The sequence below is a fragment of the Arvicanthis niloticus genome, chromosome 23 (genome assembly GCF_011762505.2).
Source record: "Arvicanthis niloticus isolate mArvNil1 chromosome 23, mArvNil1.pat.X, whole genome shotgun sequence".
Lineage (NCBI taxonomy): Eukaryota > Metazoa > Chordata > Mammalia > Rodentia > Muridae > Arvicanthis > Arvicanthis niloticus.
The window spans coordinates 43,108,778-43,126,914 of NC_133430.1; the positions used below are offsets into that span (position 1 = coordinate 43,108,778).

General features: G+C 41.2%; 1 pseudogene; it reads left to right on the forward strand.

Moving 5' to 3' along the window:
- Positions 1–6,965: 6,965 nt before the first annotated feature.
- Positions 6,966–8,028, forward strand: LOC143436656 (glyceraldehyde-3-phosphate dehydrogenase pseudogene; annotated as a pseudogene).
- The last annotated feature ends 10,109 nt before the right edge of the window (positions 8,029–18,137 follow it).

An 18,137-nucleotide genomic window follows, 5' to 3' on the forward strand; every position in this document is an offset into this window, starting at 1 on the left:
TGTATCTGTTAATTAGCCAAACGAGACTGCTTACAACTGCAAGCATTCTTTAGAATTGAATACTACTCATATAACACAATTTGTTCAATACTAAGCATTACTTTCAAATGTGATCAGAATTATATTGCATTTTACTGAGATCCTAGTGACTGATATTCATATGACAAGGCAAGATGAGTAAGCTTATAGGATATATTCCTTTTACACAAATGACCATTGTAGTAAATATTTATCCTCCCTTCTATTTGCATTGGTTGACTCTAAGTAATCTTTACCTATAATACATGAAGTTATATGAATAGTAAAAAGTTATCAATATGCAACAGACATGTATATAGACCAAAATAGCAAAACAGAAACTTTTATCCAAATAAATATCCACTAACTTCTGAAAAAAGTTGAAAAAGACTACTGTAGAAAGATTATCAGTGGCCTGCTGCCTGGATCAGACACCCACCTGGTCTGCTTCTGTGTGGACATTTTATCCTAGAGGAGCCACTGAACTCAGAGCAGCGGGCACCCATATCCTGATACATCCTAGAGGAGACACTGTACCCAGAGCAGCAGACACCTAGCTGGTCTGCTACCGTGGAGACACCATATCCTGAGACATCCTAGAAGTACCACGGTACTCAGAGCAGCTGGAGCTCAGGATTAAAAGATCACAGACATTTGGACCCTGAGGAGTTCAGACACAAGCAAGACAATTGGAAAGGCAGGCTCCAGTCAGAGACAGTGAGTGCAGGTAGCACTAGAGTTAACCAGATGGCGAAAGGCAAGTGCAAGAACGTAAGCAACAGAATCCAAAGTTACATGGCATCATCAGAACCCAGTTCTCCCTTCATAGCAAGCCCTGAACACCCCATCACACTGGGAAAGCAGGATTCAGAATTAAAATCACTTCTCATGATGATGATAGAGGACTTTTAAAAAGACTAAATAACACTCTCAAAGAGTTTAAGGAGAACACAGGTAGACAGGTAGAATCCCTTAAAGAGGAAACACAAAAATCTCTTAAAGAACTGCAAGAAAACACAACCAAACAGGTGAAGGAATTAAACAAAACCATCCAGCATCTAAAAATGGAAGTAAAAACAATAAAGAAATCACAAAGGGAGACTACCCTGGAGATAGAAAACCTAGGAAAGAGATCAGGAGTCATAGACACAAGTATCACCAACAGAATACAAGAGATAGAAGAGAGAATCTCATGTGCAGAAGATACCATGGAAAACATTAACACAACTGTCAAAGAAAATGCAAAATACAAAAAGCTCCTAACCCAAAACATCCAGGAAATCTAGGACACAACGAGAAGGCCAAACCTAAGGATAATAGGTATAGATGAGGGTGAAGACTCCCAACTTAAAGGGCCAGTAAATATCTTCAACAAAATTATAGAGGAAAACTTTCCTAACCTACAGAAAGAGATGTCCATAAATATACAAGAAGCCTACAGAACTCCAAATAGTCTAGACCAGAAAAGAAATATCTCCCGCCACATAATAATTAAGACATCAAATGTACAAAACAAATAAAAAATACTAAAAGCAGTGAGGGAAAAAGATAAAGTAACATATAAAGGCAGATCTATAAGAATTACACCAGACTTCTCACCAGAGACTATAAAAGCCAGAAGATCCTGGACCGATATCATACAGACCATAAGAGAACACAAATGCCAGCCCAGACTACTATACCCAGCAAAACTCTCAATCAATATTGATGGAGAAACCAAGATATTCCATGACAAAACCAAATTTACACAATATCTTACCACAAATCCAGCACTTCAAAGGATAATTGGTGGAAAACTCCGACACAAGGAGTGAAACTACAACCTAGAAAAAGCAAGAAAGTAATCTTCCACCAACCCCAAAAGAAGATAGCTACACAAACATAATTCCACCTCCAATAACAAAAATAACAGGAAGCAATATTCATTTTTCCTTAATATCTCTTAATATCAACGGACTCAATTCTCCAATAAAAAGACATAGACTATCAGACTGGATACATAAACATGACTCAGCATTTTGCTGCATACAGGAAATGCACATCTGTGAAAAAGACAGCCACTACCTCAGAGTAAAAGAATGGAAAACAATCTTCTAAGCAAATGGTCCCAAGAAACAAGCTGGAGTAGTAATTCTAATATCAAATAAAATCTATTTTCAACCAAAAGTAATCAAAAAAGATAAGGAAGGACACTTCATATTCATTAAAGGAAAAATGTACCAAGATGAACTCTCAATTCTGAACATCTATGCCCCAAATGCAAGGGCACCCACATACATAAAAGAAACTTTACTAAAGCTCAAAGCATACATTACACCTCACACAATAATAGTGGGAGATTTCAACACCCCATTTTCAGCAATGGACAGGTCATGGAAACAAAAACTAAACTGAGACACAATGAAACTAACAGAAGTTATGAACCAATTAGACTTAACTGATATCTATAGAACATTTCATCCTAAAACAAAAAACTATACCTTTTTCTCAGCACCTCATGGTACCTTCTCTAGAATAGACCATATAATTGGTCACAAAACAGGCCTCAACAGATACAAAAAGATTGAAATAATCCCTTGTACCCTATCAGACCACCATGGACTAAGGCTGGTCTTTAATAATGATAAAAAAAAATGGAAAGCTCACATACACGTGGAAACTGAACAATGCTCTACTCAATGATGACTTGGTCAAGGAAGAAATAAAGAAAGAAATTAAAGACTTTTTAGAATTTGATGAAAATGAGGACACATCATACCAAAACTTGTGGGATTCCATGAAAGCAGTACTAAGAGGAAAACTCATAGCTCTAAGTGCCTACAAAAAGAAACTGGAAAAAGCATACACTAACAACTTGACAGCACACCTGAAAGTGTTAGAACAAAAAGAAGCTAATATACCCAAGAGGAGTAGATGGCAGGAAATAATCAAACTCAGGGCTGAAATCAACCAAGTAGAAACAGAAAAAACTATACAAAATATCAACAAAACCAGGAGCTGGTTCTTTGAGAAAATCAACAAGATAGATAAGCCCTTAGCCAGACTAACCAAAAGGCACAGAGACAGTATTCAAATTAATAAAATCAGGACTGAAAAGCAAGACATAACAACAGAAACTGAGGAAATTTAAAAAATCATCAGATCCTACCACAAAGGCCTATACTCAACAAAATTGGAAAATCTGGATGAAATGGACAATTTTATAGACAGATACCAAGTATCAAAATTAAATCAGGAGTAGATAAACCATCTAAATAGTTGCATGACCCCTAAAGAAATAGAAGCAATCATGAAAAGTCTCCCCAACAAAAAAAAAAAAAAAAAAAAAAAAAAATCCGGGACCAGATGGTTTTAGTGCAGAATTTTATCAGACCTTCCAGGAAGACCTAATACCAATTCTCTTCAAACTATTCCACAGAATAGAAACAGAAGGAACACTACCCAATTCGTTCTATGAAGCTACAAGTATGCTCATACCCAAACCTCACAAAGACCCAACAAAGAAAGAGAACTACAGACCAGTCTCTCTTACAAATATTGATGCAAAAATACTCAATAAAATTCTCGCAAACCAAATCCAAGAACACATCAAAACAACCATCCATCATGATCAAGTAGGCTTTATCCCAGGAATGCAGGGATTGTTCAATATTCGAAAATCCATCAATGTAATCCACTATATAAATAAACTCAAAGAAAAAAAACCACATGATCATCTCACTAGATGCTGAGAAAGCATTTGACAAAATTCAACATCCTTTCATGTTAAAAGTCTTGGAAAGATCAGGAATTCAAGGCCCATACCTAAACATAGTAAAAGCAATATACAGCAAGCCAGTAGCCAACATCAAACTAAATGGAGAGAAACTTGAAGCAATCCCACTAAGATCAGGGACTAGACAAGGCTGCCCACTCTCACCCTACCTATTCAATATAGTATTGGAAGTCCTAGCCAGAGAAATTAGACAACAAAAGGAGGTCAAAGGGATACAAATAGGAAAGGAAGAAGTCAAAATTTCACTATTTGCAGATGATATGATAGTATACTTAATCGACCCTAAAACTGCCACCAGAGAATTCCTAAACCTGATAAACAACTTCAGCAAAGTGGCTGGATATAAAATCAACTCAAACAGATCAGTAGCCTTCCTCTATTCAAAGGATAAACAGGCTAAGAAAGAAATTAGGGAAATGACACCCTTCACAATAGTCACAAATAATATAAAATACCTTGGTGTGAATCTAACCAAGCAAGTGAAAGATCTGTATGACAAGAATTTCAAGTCTCTGAAGAAAGAAATTGAAGAAGATCTCAGAAGATGGAAAGATCTCCCATGCTCCTGGATTGGCAGGATTAATTTAGTAAAAATGGCCATCTTGCTAAAAGCAATCTACAGATTCAATGCAATCCCCATCAAAATTCCAAATCAATTTTTCATAGAGATAGAAAGAGCAATTTGCAAATTCATCTGGAATAACAAAAAAAAACCCAGGATAGGGAGAACTATTCTCAACAATAAAAGAAATTCTGGGGGAATCACCATCCCTGACCTCAAACTGTACTACAGAGCAATAGTGATTAAAAAACAAACAAACAAACAAACAAACAAATAAAAAACAAAACAAAAAACCAAAAAAACCCCAAAACCCTGCATGGTATTGGTACGGAGACAGACAGAAAGATCAATGGAAAAGAATTGAAGATCCAGAAATGAGCCCACACACCTATGATCACTTGATCTTTGACAAAGGAGCTAAAACCATCCAGTGGAAAAAGGACAGCATTTTCAGCAAGTGGTGCTGGTTCAACTGGAGGTCAACATGTAGAAGGATGCAAATTAATCCATTCTTATCCCCTTGTACAAAGCTCAAGTCCAAGTGGATAAAGGACCTTCACATAAAACCAGATACACTGAAACTAATAAAAGAGAAAGCAGGGAAGACCCTCGAATACCTAGGCACAGGGGAAAAGTTCCTGAACAGAACACCAGTGGCTTATGCTCTAAGATCAAGAATTGACAAATGGGACCTCATAAAATTGCAAAGCTTCTGTAAGGCAAAAGACATTGTCAATAAGACAATACGGCAACCAACAGATTGGGAAAAGATCTTTACCAATCTTAGCCGGTTGGTGGTGGCGCACGCCTTTAATCCCAGCACTTGAGAGGCAGAGGCAGGCGGATTTCTGAGTTCAAGGCCAGCCTGGTCTACAGAGTGAGTGCCAGGACAGCCAGGGCTACACAGAGAAACCCTGTCTCAAAAAAAAAAAAAACTTTACCAATCCTACATCCGATAGAGGGCTAATATCCAATATATACAAAGAACTCAAGAAATTATACTCCAGATAACCAAACAACCCTATTAAAAATGGGGTACAGAGCTAAACAAAGAATTCTCAACTGAGGAAACTTGAATGGCCGAGAAGCACCTTTAGAAATGCTCAACATCCTTAGTCATCAGGAAAATGCAAATCAAAACAACCCTGAGATCCCACCTCACACCAGTCAGAATGGCTAAGATCAAAAACTCAAGTGATAGTAGATGCTGGTGAGGATGTGGAGAAAGAGGAACACTCCTCCATTTTTGGTGGGATTGCAAGCTGGTACAACCACTCTGGAAATCAGTCTGGCAGTTCCTCAGAAAATTGGACATAGCATTGCCTGAGGATCCAGCTATATCACTCCGAGGCATATACCCAGAAGATGCTCCAACATATAACAAGGACATATGCTCCACTATGTTCATGGCAGCCTTATTTATAATAGCCAGAAGCTGGAAAGAACCCAGATGTCCTTCAACAGAGGAATGGATACAAAAAATGTGGTACATTTACACAATGGTGTATTACTCAGCTATTAAAAATAATGAATTTGAGAAATTCTTAGGTAAATAGATGGAACTAGAAATTATCATCCTGAGTGAGTTAACCCAATCACAAAAGAACACACATGGTATTTACTCACTGATAAGCGGATGTTAGCTCAAAAGCTTAGAATAGCCGAGACTTAACTCACAGACCACATGAAGCTCATGAAGAAGGAAGACCAAGTGTGGATGACTTGGTCCTACTTAGAAGGAGTAACAAAAATACTCAAGGGAGCAAATATGGAAACAAAGTGTGGGACAGAAACTGAAGGAGGGGCTGTCTGGAGATCATTACACCTGGGTATCCATCCCATGTACAGTCACCAAAGGTAGACACTGATGTGGATGTCAGGAAGTGCATGCTGACAAGAGCCTGATATAGCTGTCTCCTTAGAGGTCTGCCAGAGTCTGACATATTCAGAGGCCAATGCTCACAGCTAACCACTGATCTGATCAAGGGGTCCCCAATGGAGAAGTTAGAAGACTGAAGGAGCAGAAAGGGTTTGTGGCCCCATGAGGAGAGCAACAATACCAACCAGAGTTCCCCAGAGTCTAAACCACCAGCCTGGGAGCACATAGGGAGAGACCCATGACTCCATCTGTACATGAAGGGGAGGATGGCCTTGTTGGGCATAGGTGGGAGAGGAGATTCTTGATCCCATGAAGGATGAACACCGAGAGGGGGGAAATTCGAGGGTGGGGAGGTGGGAGTGGAGGGGTAGGTGGGAGCACATCCTCATAGAAGCATGAGGAGGGGGGATGAGATAGGAGGTTCCTGGGTGGTGGCGGTAATGAGGGTAAGGGGATAAAAACTGAAATGTAAATATAATATCCAATAAAAATAAATTTTAAAAAAGAAAGATTATCAGCAATTAATGTTGTTAGGTTTTTAATAACTACAAAAGGAATATAAATATAATACTATGTGTGCATAGCTCTCATTATACATTTGTCAATTAATAGAACTTATTTATTAAAAGGTGGGTTTTTATAAATAACGAAAATTATACTTTCTGCTGTAAAAGACAATCAGCTGACTCTCTGCTCCTCCCTGTTCCAGAGACAGCCACATCTTCTTGTGCAGTGCCAGCCTCATCCCTTAGACAAAATGGTGAAGGTCGGTGTAAAGGGATTCAGCCTTATTGGGCGTCTGGTTACCAGGGCTGCCGTCCTCTCTCCATCTGGCAAAGTGGAGATTGTTGCCATCAACGACCCCTTCATTGACCTCAACTACATGGTCTACATGTTCCAGTATGACGCCACCCATGGCAAATTCAACGGCACAGTCAAGGCTGAGAATGGGAAGCTTGTCATCAACGGGAAGCCCATCACCAACTTCCAGGAGCAGGATCCCGCTAACATCACATGGGGTGATGCTGGTGCTGAGTACGTCGTGGAGTCTGCTGGTGTCTTCACCACCATGGAGAAGGCCAGGGTCCACCTGAAGGGTGTGGCCCAAAGGGTCATCATCTCCACCCCTTCTGCTGATGCCCCCATGTTCATGATGGGTGTGAACCATGAGAAATATGACAACTCACTCAAGATTGTCAGCAATGCATCCTGCACCACCAACTGCTTAGCCCCCTGGCCAAGGTCATCCATGACAACTTTGGCATCGTGGAAGGGCTCATGACCACGGTCCATGCCATCACTGCCACTCAGAAGTCTGTGGACGGCCCCTCTCCCTCTGGAAAGCTGTGGTGTGGTGGCCATGGGGCTGCCCAGAACATCATTCCTGCCTCCACTGGTGCTGCCAAGGCTGTGGGCAAGGTCATCCCAGAGCTGAGCGGGAAGCTCACTGGCATGGCCTTCCGTGTTCCTACCCCCAATGTGTCCGTTGTGGATCTGACATGCCGCCTGGAGAAACCTGCCAAGTATGATGATATCAAGAAGGTGGTGAAGCACGCATCTGAGGGCCCACTGAAGGGCATCCTGGGCTACACTGAGGACCAGGTTGTCACCTGTGACTTCAACAGCAACTCCCACTCTTCCACCTTTGATGCTGGGGCTGGCATTGCTCTCAATGACAACTTTGTAAAGCTCATTTCCTGGTACGACCATGAATATGGCTACAACAACAGGGTCGTGGACCTCATTGCCTACATGGCCTCCAAGGAGTAAGAAACCCTGGACCACCCACCCCAGCAAGGACACTGAGAGCAAGAGAGAGGCCCTCAGTTGCTGAGGAGTCCCTGTCCCCACACTGAGCATCTCCTCACAATTTCCTTCCCAGACCCCACAACAACAGGAGGGGCCTAGGGAGCCCTACCTATACTCTCTTAAATACCATCAATAAACGTTCGCTGCACCCACTCAAAACAAAAGAAGACAATCAGCCAACAATTATCATTGTTTGTTATGAGCTTTATTTGATGCTAATTTCTCAAATTATATTATAATAACAAAACTAACTTAATAGAGTTTCCTAAAACATAAATATGACTGCTTCCTACATTTCCTTTAAAAGACGCGTTAGACTAGAAAAGAAAAGATATATAGTTGCTGAAACTTCAAGCTTAAATGTAAAATTTTGGCAGTTTTTTGTTTATTTTTAATTATTATACTCACTTAAACATTAGAGAATAAGATTAATTTTTGTGTGTATATATGTGTGCATGTTTAAAATGTTTGAGCTGGATGTGGTTCCTGTGCACATGCTTTTAACCCTGGCACTTGGAGGCAGGCAATCTCTTGAGTTCCAGGCCAGCCTAGTCTATAGATCGAGTTTCAGGACAGCCAGGACTACCCAGAAAAACCCTGTCTCAGAAAGAAAGAAACCTGTTGAATTACTTTTCCTCAAGAAGTGGGATTCAAGGCTCTAGTGTTCCCTACCTTAATAGTGTCCATCCCATTGCAGGTACAGAGAAATCTGCCTGAGAGGAAGGCAGTGCTCCCCTCTGGTTATTTCCATGATGATAAGCCAGTGCCCACAGTTCTGCACAGTCCCCTGGAAAACTAGGAACTCACTAAAAAGTAGAACTGGTAAGATATGAGAAAATCCTAGTATTCTTCAAACTTGAGATTAACTTTTGATCACTTTTTACAAACTACTGAAAATGGAACAATCTATACATCACTCCCTCCAAGACTTGGGAACTTAGCAGAAGAGGAGGCAGAGCATGTAAGAGACAGAAGATGGGAAGGAGGATGGGGAAGAGGAGGAGGAGGAGGAGGATGGGGAGGAAAAAGAGGATGGGGAGGAGGATGGGGAGGATGGGGAGGAGGAGGATGGGGAGGAAGAGGAAGATGGGAGGAGGAGGATGGGGAGGAGGACAATGGGGAGGAAGAGGATGGGGAGGAGGAGAGAGGAAGAGGAGGGTGGGAGGAGGAGGAGGGTGGGGAGGAGTGCTGTGAAATGTTTCCTTCTGAACATGACCTGCAGTTGCTCCCAGAAACTCACAGAAGCTATGATTAACTGAACAAGACTTACACAAGCCGGGCGGTGGTGGCGCACGCCTTTAATCCCAGCACTTCGGAGGCAGAGGCAGGCGGATTTCTGAGTTCGAGGCCAGCCTGGTCTACAGAGTGAGTTCCAGGACAGCCAGGGCTACACAGAGAAACCCTGTCTCAAAAAAAAAAAAAAAAAAAAAAAAAAAAAAAAAAAGACTTACACAAGTTAGAACCCACCAATATCCCAGCATTCCTCAGTCATGTAACAGTTGACAAATTGCCCTTGCCTAAGTGAACAACCTTTCATCCAGGCCTATACAAACAACTCTAACTAAATGCAATGGAACATGTGTGTCCGTACAAACACACACACAAAAGCCATGAATGTCGGAGAGGGATAACAAAAAGATAACCAGTGGAATGTGACAGAAATATGCTGTATATGTATGTGTATGCTTGTGAAAGAATAAATGGAAATGATTTAATGTTAGGAACCTAAGATGGACAGCTTCTTCTTTTAAACACATTACATAATGAATTCATTCACCAAGTGACTATCCACTAGCATGGTATAAACACTCACAGATGTCACGCTAACTTCTACTGGTAGACCCCAAAGGCATATCCCCTGAGCACATGGAACTTTAGTCTCATGAGATCTTTACCTGAGAACCAAGAAACAGGGCCTCACAAACTGACTGACCCTCTGAGTATTTTGTTCTTAATATTTAGAGACAAACTTCTTTGCAAATGTCCACAAGTAAGAGAATTATTCCTCAGCTACCTCACATGGGAAGAGGTGACCTGGTCATTGTAGTTCATGGATACTGGGGTTCTTGGAAGGAGCACTGGGTATCAGGGAGCACAACCTGAGGGAAACACATCTGTGTTCCACTCATCCCTGTCTTGGAATTGCACACTTCAGGCGGCAAGAACCACTGGGTGTCTATTGCCTCACTCATAAACAAGAATTCTTTATTATCCAGGAATACCTTTAAAGCAAATGGGACCACATACGAGTCCACAGTTGAACCATTCGCTTCAAGCACTGACAGATGCTGTATTTGCTTGTTGTCGATCAATACTAAAGCAATAATATCCTGAAGTAAAATCAAAGCCAACCCTGATGCAGTGTAGGTTCAGGTCATCATGCATAACATAGCTTTAGCTTCACTCCGTCAGCATGAAGATGTTTTCCACCTGCCCCAATGTGTGTGACAGTGACAATGAATGGGGCATTACCTCCCCAACAATGTGATCAGACCTCCATCACCACACAGGAGTAGACTGGCTGCACATTCACAGACATGTATTCAAGAGTCAAAGGCAAAGAATTAACACCTGCAGAAAGGATGCAAACCAGGCCATCACATGTAAGAGTATAAATTGATCAAATGAGAATGTAGCAAATGACATCCTAATGGCCCTTATTCTGCCTTCCTAATTCTCTGCGAATGAAGCTTTTATGCACTGCTGAAGTACAGCCATCGCAACCTCTGACTAGCCCCAGTTAGTTTAATTATAGCCTAATGCTCTCCAAATATGCCTGGCATAAAAGCCCATAGAACTGCCTTGCCTTCATTTGAAAGAATGAGATTGAGCACTTTTTAAAACAAAACTTTAATATAACCCTACAGAGCACACAAAATACACACTGGGGGTGGGGGGGGGTGGGGGGGGGAGTGTCCTTACCCTATCTTTGGCAGACAGAATCTGGAAAACTAAAGAAGTTCCGAGATGGAAGAACAAGTGGCTACATAATTACAAACCCCTGAGGGCAGATAGGTTGGCTTTAGCTTGCAGCAGTGATGACTTCATTGTGCTATCAATAAACAGCTGATAAAGACAATTTGTCAATGCTGTTTATATGTTAGGTCATTTAATCTTGTATGTGGCACAAAACCACATCAAGACAGATACCATTATCTCTGTTTTAATGATAAAGAGGCCAAAGGGAGACTAAATTGCCTCGGGTCAAGCAACCAGTTAAGTGGGATTTGAATGCATCCAATGTGAGTTTGTCTCCTGATCCCATCTTATAACCTACTGTATGGATATAGAATTGTTAATAAGGGTTCTTAAATTATGCCTCAGCACACACAATGTCCAGGAAGGTCAGAGAGCCAGGTATGGAGCCATTCAGTCAGGAGCAGTGTTGGAAGTGAGCACAGACCCGATCCTGGAAGCCTCTTTAGCTCTCCTCGGATGGAGTATCCGCTAAGACCAGCCTGCCCTGGATGCAGACCGAGCTGCCCTGGATGCGACTTGAATCGGTTTTTTTGTTTTTTGGGGTTTTTTGTTGTTTTTGTTTTTGTTGTGGTTTGTTTTGTTTTTTTTTTGGTTATTCTCTACTCATCTGCACCCAAGTTCAGCCTCCACAGCTAAAGATGATCACAGAGGATACGCCTCGCACAGATACTGTAAGCAATGCATTTGTTTTAGGCTAAAAAACTGTATGAGCCTCTAACGAGGGGGGAAAAAGCATTTTAAAAAAATGTTGATATATGCCACTAAGAGGAATTTAAAGTCACCAAGAACATTTCAATTAATTCGGCACACGCAAACAGCAGAGTTAATGAAAAGCAAGAGTATTTCCCCAGGATCTGGTTTTTGTTGTTGTTGTTCAGATTAGCAAAAGAATCCCTGAAACCCTTACAGGAAGTGAGGCAATAGCTCCTGAGCCGACTACATCTCCCTGTTGCTCTGCAGAATGTTTCGCCTCGTGTGACGCTAATGGAGGAAAAATAGTTTTGTTATTTGAGCGTAAAGACTAAATAATGATAAATTGGTTGCCTGAAGTGCAGAAACAAATGGGTGTGTGGCATTACCAGAGTTAATTGTAGATGCAGATTAAAAGGCAAGATTAAGTAGGGGAAGAAAAGCAGTCACCTTCGGCCCAGACCCGCCAAGCAGCGGCGGTCAGTCACCTAGCAACAAGTTTCCTATCCCCGCTGCGCTCTTTAATTCAGCAAATCTGCTCAGGGTGGCGGGCTGTTCTCCTGACAAAACGCATTATGTAGGAGACGGAGGGATACAAAAATCCAGTGAACACAGCACTCTGCTCCCTATTGACCACTGATCCTTTCTCTCAACCCACAAAAGAGGCTCACATAATGCCCTGAAAGGAGAAGAGGCTCCACAGAGAAAACATTTGCTTGTAATTGAGATTGACTACATAATGAAAATGATGTTCTTTTTTAAAATTCTGCTTGTTGAGACCACACTTTTTGTCTCCTGGCACTCAAAACATATCCCTGCTGGGAAAGGGGGCAAACATTGTAAAAACTCGAAACTGTGATTTTTTTTTTCCCTCCCCCCTTTGCATTGAAAACATCCATTCTGTAACAAAATGGCCAGGTCTCTCTCCTTAGAACTTAAACAAGTGCTAAGAAGGTAAACAGGAAAACTTCTATTCAGAGTTGCTGTCGAGAACGTCGGCTTTGCTGACAGGCTTTGCATGCTCATCGATTTGCACAACAACTGGACGGAACTGGATGGGAAATTCGATTTCTTGATTGTGTCCTCTGTGGGGAGACTGTACATTGCTGGACAAAACTCAGCCAGCATTTAAAACATGTGGCTTTTAAACACCCGTAAAATTTTTCATCTGGCTGAGAAGAAGCAAGAACTACGAGAAAGTAAAAATAGTCTCAGTCTGGAAGCCACGAAGCTAGGAAGCTAACGGATGATTTCCCATCAAAAGGCTGAGGTCAGGCAGGCTCTTTGTGGAGGCTGACACAGCACAGCGGCAGCAGCTTGGTTGTAGCCGTATCAATAGACTTATTAATTTTGAAATCATATGGAAATTATGCTTAGGTTGGGAGACAGTTAATATATTTCTGGGTTTTCTATCTTTCAAGGATTTTATTGTGCAAAGTGACTTTCATAAATAAATGAGCACTCTGAAGGGTACCTGCATTCAACACTCAGCTTCTCCTAGGTCCCTTTCTAGAGGCCAAGGATGCAAGCACGGAAAATACAAGGTCCTTCAAAGACAAACAGAAGGACAGGAGTGGGGTGTTAGTTTAGAATCTGCTGTGGGGACTGAGAAAACAGCCACCCAGCTCAGTACAGCTCAGCCTTTCTCACACTGAGACCCTTCAATACTGTTCCTCATGTTATAGTGACCTCGAGCCTTAACAATAATTTCATTGTTGCTTCATAACTGAAACGTTGCTACTGCTGTGAGTTGTAATGTAAATATATGATATGCAGATTATCTGGGGTCACAGCCCACATGTTGAGAACTGCTGGCCTAGAGTCACGTGCAGCCTGACAGAAGTGTTGGTGCCATATTTCTGCAGAAAGAAGACAACAAACCAGCCCCTGCCTAAAGAAAATGTGGTTAGTGACTGTCTCTGAGAGTGGGAAATCCTTAGCTGAGAGAACTCTACATGGCTACTAAAAGAGAAAGTCATGGTGCTTCAAGTAGCAGACAGTGGACTTAGACCATGTAAGTTGGAGTCTGGAGAGATATTTAAGCCTTAAAGGGAGTGTAGAAATGCTGACAGACCTCACTGTGGAACAACTGAGTTTTCCATAGTACTAGCAGATAACTTGGTAACTTTTATCTTCTCTTCCTAAGAAAAAACTGTGGGAAATGAGGAGTTTGCCAACTCCCTATTGTGAGTTACCATTTAAATGGATAATTGAAATCATACTTTGCTTTGACAACAGCAACAACCACAAAAAAAAAAAAAAAACCAAAAAACAAAACAAACAAACAAACACCCCTGTTTGGGAAAGACTAAGCCTAGCAGATACCCAGAAGATTGTGAATGAGTTACATAAGACACTGTGGAAAAGCAAGGAGCAGAGAGAGCCTCACGCCGAGTCTCTTTCAGAGAAGACACAGTAATTTTACAAACATTATCTTCTCACGTTTGTGTTCAGTCACTTGAGCCTCTTGGCTTTCTCCCTGAGACGCTCTGACATGAGGCATTCAGCAGGTTTTCCAAAAAGGTTAATAGTTCACCAGGCAACATTAGAACGAGGCGGAGCTGATCATTCCTAAAGCTCTTGGTTGAAACACGAGGACTTCGTGTTGACAACCTAGGGGTCGTAATGAGTCTCTAGTACATTCTTAAGGCTTGTTTCTTTTACCCTGTGAATGGGGAGAGTAAAATTATAGTCTCTAGGTGTTTTGCACGGTTCCTTCACGGGCAGGCTTTCCGACACCAATTAAAGAGATTATGTCATCAAGCGAGAGAAAAGCTGTAACTTGCATGTTGGCTCTGTGATTACTTGAGACAGGGTCAGAGGGTCCAATAGCGTAGCAGCTGACCTTCAGAAAATTAACTTGGAGCTCAATTCCTAATTAACCTTTTTCAATACAAGAAAGTATAATTTCAGGCCACTAGTTTCCCCCCACCCCCAAATACCCACTTTTTCTTCTACAATGAATGTGTTACCAAAATCAATTAGCAATTTTCAAAAAGAAAAGGAAGACAGAAAGGAAAACTTTTTCCCTTAATGATGTGTCTTCCAAACATAGTCTCCCTCCCCTGTTTACAAAAACTCAAAGTAAACTTAACCCTACATAAGTTTTAGCATTAAACTAAGTTTATGCTAATGCCTTAAAATATCAATGCAGAACTGGGCATAATGGTGCATGTTGGTAATCAGCGTTTGGGAGCACCTAAACTACATAGTGAGTACCAGGCTAGCCTGGGCTACAGAACAAGATCTTGTCAGAAAGAAAGAAAGAAAGAAAGAAAGAAAGAAAGAAAGAAAGAAAGAAAGAAAGAAAGAAAGGAGAAATCACAGTGAGTGTCTTTGTTCTTCAGTTTCTATGTGGGAGATTGATCCTGGTACTTCTCTTCCTCACAGATATCAAAACCCTTGGATGCTCAGGTACCTTATAAATGGCATAGGAGTTTCACATTGCTCATACATCCTAATGTATGCTTTGAAATCTCTCTAGCTTCTTTATAATAGCTAATACAATGTCTAAATAGTTGTCATACTGTATAGAAAATAATAACAAGAGGGCTGAGCGTGATAGCTCATGCCTTTAATGCCAGTATGCAGGAGGCTGAGGCAGGAGGAACTCTGTGAGCTTGAGGCTAGACTGACACACTTAGTGAGTTCCAGGACAGCTGAGAAGAGGTCATGTCCATGTCCCCGTCCCCCCCCCCCCGCCACCACACACATAAACACACAAAACCATACATAGAATGAATAGGTAAATAAATAAATAATAAAAGAGGGCAAAAATAATGACAAGAAGAAAATGTTGTAACTTCATGCCTGGTTAGCAGCCAAAGAAGAACCCTCGGCCATGGGGGGCTGGCTGTGTCACACTTTGCTGCCACACCCTAACAACATGGCACCACCGAACCCCATGGACTTCCGAGTAAATATGTGCAAATCTTTATAGATTATGTTGGAATTCATTTGTTTTTCATAGCTTAAAATTCATGTTCTCTGTCATTCATAAAACCTCCCTCTGCTGTGAGATGTATATTTTTTTTCCCAGAAATTGCTTTCTAGTGAGAGTGCACCAATTATCCTAGCTTCATTTAACCGGCCTGGTGTTAAATGGCTGGTGAACTTCACTCTTCTGTCTCTCTCTGGTCTGAACAAAAGAGCAGGTGACTCTCAAGGTTGTGCTGAGTGATGGGGTAGCAGGCAAGTCCTCTGAGTAACTGATTTTTCATCCCAGTAATCACTGTCTTTTGACCCCCATATTAAAGTGACATTCATCAAATTTAAAATCAGAATTAGCATTGCATAGCATCAATGTAGAAAATGCTTTAGATGTGACCAGAATGGACATCTTGCTAGCTCCCTCTTTCCTTGGCTGCTTCGAGTCTAGGCTGTGAATAGCATAAGCCAAAATGTCACTTCACTGACAATTATTCAGAAACTATCCTGGCTAATATCTCTACTTTTCTATTTTAATTTTTTCCAGCTCTTCTATAAACAGCACCTTTAAATTCTGCCAGTGCAGATGGTGAAACAAAATCTTGTATTCATTAATGGAGACAATTTTTTTTTTGCCAAATTCATTTTTTAATTTATTTTTTTATTGGATATTTTATTTACATTTCAGATGCCATCCCTTTCCCCCTTTTCCCCATTTCCCCTCCCTAGAAAATCCCCCATCCCATGCCCCCATCTCCTTTTTGCTTTTATACAATTTTTAAATGTTAACCAAAGGTTTTATAAGTTTGGTAATGCTCAATATCAATCAGAAGTGTAACCCAATACCCAACCTAGATATACCAACTATCTTTGACTGGCAGAGACATGAGAACATCCACCTCCATGTCTCTCCCCGCCCCCCCCCCCCTTTCTCTTTCTCATCACCTAGCTCCTCCTTTCCTTCTCTTCCTCCTCAATGGAGACAATTCTTAATGATTGCCTTTCTGGTTATCACTGTGATATTCAGGACTGAGGTGACACTTCAGTGGAAAAAGAGCAACAGGCTTTTTAAAGAACCCCACGGGAGGCCCTGAAATGCACCACAAATAGGAACCTGTTTCCCCACAAATAACAACGTACAGACACATCTCCATCGTTTTGTTGCAGCCGTTTTTCTCTAAACGAACCCATATATACTAGGGTTGGAAAGAAGTGCCAGGGCTAGCATTGAGACCCAGCTAATGTACTGCACAGGCTTCACACAAAACAGAAGATGACACCAAGTTCATGACAGAGAGCACAAGAGAACACAATGAGAGCAGGCTGGAAACGAGCTGGGTCTGCCAGTGTGCACCCGGTGCTGGCACCGGGCACTGGCACAGGGCGCCCGGCACTGGCCGTTGGGCTTTACAAATGAAACAATCCTCATCTTGAATAATGAAGAATCACATCATGTTGGAAAAAGAAAACAGAAAGTGCACATTTACAATGCAAGTTTTATTCAAGTCTATCTGTCGTCTATATGCAACCACACACATACAACCTTGGCCCCACCAACGACACTGGAAGAAAACTATTCAAAGATTGTGTAAGGTGTGTGTGTGTGTGTGTGTGTGTTCTTGTCCCATAGAGAAATTGAGCACACACACAAAGAAATAATTACATGGTTATGAGATGGAATTGACAAAATCAAAGCAAGGTAAATGATTCTTTTTAAAAGATTGTTTATTTGTATTGTATAAGTGTTTTGCCTGCATGGATGTAAATGCATGGATGCCTGGTGCTCATCCAGGCCAGAAGAAAGCATAGGACCCTCGTTATGGCTGATTATGAACCACTGTGTAGTTGCTGGAAACTGAACCCGGGGCCTCTGCAAGAGAAATAAACGCTCCTAACTCCTGAGCCATCTCTCTTGCCCAGTAAATGACTTCTAAAACTACCATCAACATGCTTGTTATGTTCCTGTTAGACTTGCATGTGCTCGTTTGGTTCTCTTGAGTTCACTTAAGAGGAAACTTTGTTCTCACACGATGTGAGTTGCTAAATAAGCCCCATTCTAAACGGAAAAGGGCGCCGCTCACAGACAGCTAAGTCTACTCAACCAACCTGTGCCAGATTTAGTTGTCAGTTGGCCAAAGATATTATGTAATACTAGATTCATCAACTATTGATACAGTGTTTAACTAAGCTTTGGGAGATAAGCATGTTTAAAATTCTTGTAACCTTGGAATATTTGTAACTTATAGCCTGCAGGTCTTTTTGAAGTCTCCTTCTCAAAAGAGATAAATCATCTCTAAGTACATAGTAACACAAGCTTTCAGTGTGCTTTTACCTTAATGAATGTATGAATACCTAAAACATATGGCAAGTATTGTATCATAGGGCTTAATTTCAGGTTTTTAAAGAAAAATGCTTAGTTCCTAAGGTCCAAGTGACAGGAAATAGATGGTACATTTATGTCTTACTTCTTATAACCCAGCTCCTTTTGTTTAGTTAAA